Source organism: Arachis ipaensis, chromosome B6 (genome assembly GCF_059453495.1).
Source record: "Arachis ipaensis isolate K30076 ecotype BB chromosome B6, ASM5945349v1, whole genome shotgun sequence".
Classification (NCBI taxonomy): domain Eukaryota; kingdom Viridiplantae; phylum Streptophyta; class Magnoliopsida; order Fabales; family Fabaceae; genus Arachis; species Arachis ipaensis.
In genome coordinates, this window is record NC_142441.1 from 94,588,259 (window position 1) to 94,594,909 (window position 6,651).

Genomic DNA, 6,651 nt, shown 5'->3' on the forward strand with positions numbered 1-6,651 from the left:
CATTATTGAACTTAACCAAAAACAGGATCAAAAAATTTTCAAAACAACCATGCCCACATTCATGAAGACGATGCAAGTCATTGATGATGAAATATGTTATGCATTATAAAGGCAAAAAGGGGTGAGATCATCATCAATGAGGCTGGTCACTAATTTTGTAAAGATTGGTGTAAAAGAATTAAAATATGCACTTGGTGTAACCAAAAGAGGGTTGAGAACAATTTCTATTTTAAGAGGTTTACACCAGTGGAAAGCACCAATTATTACAAACATAAGAACCTCAATTAAAAAGAGACAAGTTCAAGTCAAATGGCAAAATTACGGAAATAGCTTCATTGGTTAAAGAAGGTAGAAATTGAACTTGAACCAAGAAGCTGAAAAGGTTTTGACTTAAACTTGAAAGATTGAAAGCATAAAAGAGATTCACATTGACTTGGTTAATCTTTGTCCTATTTGATACAGAAATTCATCAAATAGCTCCTTGATTCTGTCAATCACAAATACACATGAAAGAGAACCAAAAGAAATGCGAAAATGTTGACCGAATGAATCATGAATTGAACTTGGCCATAATAAAATGTACCAAGGTAAAACAGCACCAAAATCAATTCACAATTTGCAACTTAAGAGCATAAAATTTTTTTAAAATTTTGGTAGCATCTCGGCAGTAAATTAGACGTTCCCGGATTAAAACAGCAGCAAAACAACAACTCATATGAATTTAGAACAATCCAAACAGGTACAACAAACAGTAAATCCATATGATTCAGACAACATTAAGCTAGATCATCATAGCAGCAATATACATCTCAATTGAACCTTAAACAGAACGAACCACAATAGAACATTGCAAGCTCAAGTGAGTCAAATAAGAGAAGCACTTAATATCATGGCATCAAATACAGCAAGTAAATCAATGAGAACAAACACCAAAATCAAATACATGAATCAATGAAGGATGTACCATATCAGACAGCAAAACCAATAAATATTTCCTAAATCCACTAATAACAAGTAAAATTACCTAACCACCTAGAATCAACTAACGTACATTTCTAACTAACTAATTGAACAGAAATTAAGCAATGCTAACTATACTACTATAACAGAATAAAAAGAGAGCATAAAGGAGAACAGGGGAAACCTAGGAGGGAAGCAGAAACAGATATGGAGAGTCGAAGGGGAGCCTAGAGACGGCGGCTACTGATGGTGGTGGTGACGGCAGAACTGAGGTACTGAATAAGGGCGCTAAACTCAGGGAGCAGGGGGACACCAGATTCCCATTCTGGTACAGAGACGGTGGAGAGAAGGAAAATGGAGAAGAAGGAAGGAGGGCAAGTGGTTGTGGTAGATGGTGGAGATTGCCGGCGGCAATGGGTGGCTACAGTGGTCCTTGATGGCAGTGAGGAGAAGGGATTAACCCAAGCATGTCCTCATGATAAGCTCAAGAAAGAAACAAAGGGTATCAATATTTATTCAATGTAAACTACCTAAATGCAACTACCTATATGCAATCTATCTAAATGAATGCAAGTACTTGGTCAAAATGAATCAATTCTCAAGAAAGCATATACGAGTACAAGGGTTAAAGCACTAGCAATAAGAGCAAACCCACAATTGAATTGAATTATTGAAAAGATTTTACAAACTTACAAGAAAAGATGATCATAGGTGGAAGCATGTAATTGAGCGATCGAACCCTCACCGGATGTGTATCCGCTCTAGTCACTCAAGTGTATGGGGTTGATTCACTCAATTCTCTCCTAATCATGCTTTCCAAAATTTATTTTTCATCTAACAATCAACAATTATTTCATGCATGCATACAAATATCATGAGGACTTTCCATAGGTTGTAATGGGGTTAGGGTCAAGGTAAGGATGCATATGGTCAAGTGGACTAGAAATTTGAATCTTTGATTAACTTAAACTTCCCACCCAACATATATAACAACTTATACGATTTAAATTCTAACCTAACTACCCATTCTTCACTTTTTCACACTCATGCATTCTCTTTGATCACCACACATATGCATCGATTTTTTTTTACTTTAGGGAATTTTGTCCCCTTTTTATTGCTTTTCTTTTTCTATATTTTTTTCTTTTTTCAACAAAGTATATATAAAAGTATCAATGCATATGGTTTTACATTTGATTAACATATGAGTATGTACCCAATTCCCACGATTTTCAATAAAACCACAAAATACACTTTTACCTCTATCCAATGTTCCCAACTCTCCCAAAATCAAATAATGAACACTCTTACTAGCCTAAGATAATCAAAGATCCAAATTAAGGACTTTTATTATTTTTCACTTAGGGCTTGTAATGTGCTAAAATTAAGAACAATTGGGTTTAGCATCGGCTCAAAGTTGGTTAACAATGGAAGATAAAAGGTAAGGCTATTTGGGTAAGTGAGCTATTTGAAACAATGGCCTCGATCATATAAGTGCATGTATACACAAAATAATAGACATAAAGAATCAAACAAATCAAAGATTACAATCATAGAAAGAGAATAATGCATATAAGAATGGAAAATAAGTGGTTATAAGATGTAACCACACAATTAGGCTCAAATCTCACATGCTTGTGTTCTTAACTCAGAAATCGTGTTCCACAATATATGTAATTCAAGCAAGTTCTAAAATTTTTTTTCGATTAATTGGGGTGCCCTATAGATAAAATTCCTTGGAGAATCTCAATATTTGACTAAGCTTACTATATACATATGTAAAATAAGAAAATGCAAGTAAAAATCCTACAAGACCTAAAATGAGATGCAAAAGTTTTGGGGTTAGAAATTTGTCACCCAAGAAACGCCAACTGGTCGGACGACCTCCCTACACTTGAAAGCTTGCACCGTCCTCGGTGCACTCAAAGATGAGCAAGGGATACGGCGACTCTTTGAGTTGCTACCTTCAGCTGGTAGGTCAATCAATACTGCGTGTTCTTCTCCCGCTTTCGTTTTGCTTATGGTGCATCATTCATGAAAAATAGAAAATAACACCGTAAGAAGAGAAAACATAAAAGCAAGGAAGGTTAAATTATTGGAATGAGGTGAATCACTAGAATTGAGTGAGTGGGTTAATGTGACATTGATGAAAGATAGGTGTGTGAGCTCTAAATTAGGCAGCCTTTAGAATACACACACATTAGCATAAAAAGTCATGTCACAATTACACAAAGAAAGTATACACTTCACTCATTCTAGTGTACTTGAGATGCTTTAAACTTGTAGGTTAAGATAACCCAACAAGTAATAAAGAAGCATGAAAGAATTCAAGCTAACTCAAGCAATTATCAATTAGATAATGGATGGACATTGATTGATGTGCAAGGTAACTTTAATGAACAAGATGGAATGTGAAACTTACACATCAAACAATGACACATATTGAAGTTTATTTGCAACACCTAAGTGACATAGAGGTGGAGCACATGGACGTTATGGAACTTAGGAAAGAGAATATAGAAGTGAAAATCAATCACATAGCAAGCATGGTCCACAAAGTTTAGAAAGCTCAAAAATATGTCACTAGGTCAGCTTTCGATCCAATTCCTAAATCCCAAAATCTCAATGCATGAAATAGGTGATGCTCAATCAGAACAAGCATCCTAAAAAAAATTGCATTGATAATGTACAATTGCCTAACAATGGATGATGAATGCATGGTAGCCAAAACATGCAATTCAAAGAGTTAAGATGCATGAAGGCAATGTAACATGTACTTGGTATTCAAATACATTAAGGATGAAAAGTTCCAAACCAAGTAACCAAATATAACCTCAACAAAGGATCCAACAAGGAATATAAACAAAATTGATGTTAAGATAACATCCTATTAGTAATCGGCAGCAGTAAACAGTAAACAAGATTGGTAATCCAACACTTACAATAGAAAACAAAAGTTAAACAAAAATTAAACTAACTAAATAACTAAAAGAAATGGTGTTATATGGTGTTTGGTAGTGTTGGATGGTGTTTGAAGGGTGGAAAGAAAAGAAGAGAAGAGAGAAGAAGGAAAGAAATGGGAAGAACATAAGAAAAGAAGTGTGTGAAAGAAGGGCATCCACGCGTACGCGTATGGCACGCATGCATGTGGGTTGGGGTGAAATGGACACGACGCATACGCATGTATCATGCGTGCGCGTCAATGGGTTATTTAGAGAGTGACGCGTACGCGTCCTGTACGCGTACGCGTGAGTTCACTTGTGCGAAAGGCACAAAACGCGCACAGTACGGGCACAACTCTCGGGAAAATGGCTTGGAGATGAAAATTTTGTATCCACGCGTACGCGTGGTTGGCGTGTGCGCGTGGATGGTTGGAAATGCTTGAGTCACCGCGTGGGGCATGCGTACGCGTGGATTTGTGCTCTATTTTTCAAAATTTTTCCCTGTTCTTGCACCAAACCAAGCATTCCAAACCTCCAAACAACTACCAAAACATCATAAAACCTTATTTAACCTACTAGACTCCCAATTAAACTCAACTAACTAAACAAAACATGAAATTAAACCTAAATTACCAATATTTACAAAAGATAAAATGAAAGGAGTTTACCATGGTGGGGTGTGTCCTACCTAGCACTTTTGTTTATTGTCCTTAAGTTAGACTTATGGGGAGCTCTTCATCAAGGTGGCTTGTGCTTGAATCCATCCTTGAACATCCACCCATGCTTGGACTTCCATTGTGCTTCATCATTCAAGGTTAATAACTCCAAGCTTTGATGGAGTCCTTCACAAACCATAAGCTCCCAAAGTTGATCTACACCTTGTAATCTGGGATCCCATACTTTGTTTTCACACCCGTCCTCAAATTGATCACATTGGTTCCCTTTGGGTGGTAGAAAAACCGAATTCTTATGAGGACACCAAACTATCCTCCTAGACCCATCCAATTGAGCACTAGTCCAACCCTTACTCCTTGAAGCTTCAACCATGATGAGCCTAGACTTACAATGCCAACCATTAAACATCCTCCTCTTATGCTTAATTTCGCAAAGTGCCCTAAGTTGGCCATCCGTCTCAAGCAAACCAAATTCAAGTGGGATAGTAAAGCTAAGAGTTAGAAGTTTTACCCACTCAAATGAAGGATTGGATGACAACCTAGGTGGAGGAGTTCCTAATGATCTTGACAAGGCGTGCTCTACTTCCGTCCATCCTCTCCTAGAGGCTTCCACCACTTGGCAAGGTTCTTCAAGCTTTACTTCTTGCCAAACTCCCTCAAGTTCCCATGCTTCTTCACCAAGTTCTTCAAGCTCTTCCCCATCACTCAAATCATAAATAGGTGGTTTAGTGAGGTCCACCTCATCATCAATCCCAAGCATAGTGGGGAAGGATTCCTCAAACTCAAAAGGATCATATGTTGATGCGGAATCATCATAAATAGGAGGGCCTATTTCTTGGGATACTTCTTCCAATTCTTTCATCACATTGTGCCTTGGAGGTTCTGCACTCTCCTCCTCAACATCAACTTCAAATTCCATGGAAGAAGGCTCTTTAATTTGTGATTCCTCTATGTACTCCACATATCCTAAGGTTCCAACCACTACTTCCTTTGGTTCAATCATCTCTACCTTCTCCTCTTGTTGCTCTTCTCGCTTTAACTCTTCTTCTCCACCTTGAAGCTCCAATTTCACTCCCTTACTAAGCTCTTTGGTTGCTTCTCCATATTCAACAATGTGAGTGCTTTGATCGTGCAAGCTTAGGCAGGATGAGACTATGTTGCCAATGGCTTCTACCATGATAGCCGTCTTGGCTCTTAACTCCTCAAACTTCTTTTCATCCTCCTTGTGTTACCTTAAGATACGAGATTTAAGATCTCTCAGTTCTAGCATGAGGACTTCATTGGGAGGTGGTGGTGGAAGAGAAGGTTCATTGTTTGAGGTAAGGGTATTGTAGTTGGAAGGTGGTTCATATTGATGAAATTCTTGAGGTGGTGTGTATGGACTTTGTGGTTCATGGGGGTATTGGTGTTGGAATGGTGGTGGCTCTAGGTATGGTTGATATGGTGATTGGTATGGTGGATATAGGTTGGGGTCATATGGAGGTGAATGGTGGTATGAGGCTTGTGAGTATGGTGGAGGGTTATATTGAGGAGGGGGTTCATATGCATATGATGCTTGTGGTTGACAACCACAATGAGAGTCATCACATACATTAGATTGATATGCACCAAGATTTGAATTGTACCCATAAGAAGCCGGAGGAGGTTGTTGCTAAGAAGGTTGTCCATAAGCTTGGGGCTCCTCCCACATTTGATCTCCAAATTTTCGATTCATATCCTCATTGTAGCTTCTATTCCCAACTCCTACAACATTGTTGTAACCACACTCATAGCCAACAGGATGAGAATTCATAGTGACAAGAGAAAATAAAAACAAAAACTAATAAGAACTAATAAAACCTAACTCTTAGATCAAACAAAAACAAACAAAGAAGCATATTCACATATATACAATAGCCAATAACATAGCACCATTGCAAGTCTCCTGAATGGCGCCATTTTGATAATGAAGAATTGTCGTGTCGGTTTAGAATTTCTCTTATAGAAAGAATTTCTTCGTTGCAAGTATAGTCCTAAACCAACAAACAATCCTCCCAATAAAAAATTTGGTTTTGTCACAAGTACAAACCCCAACA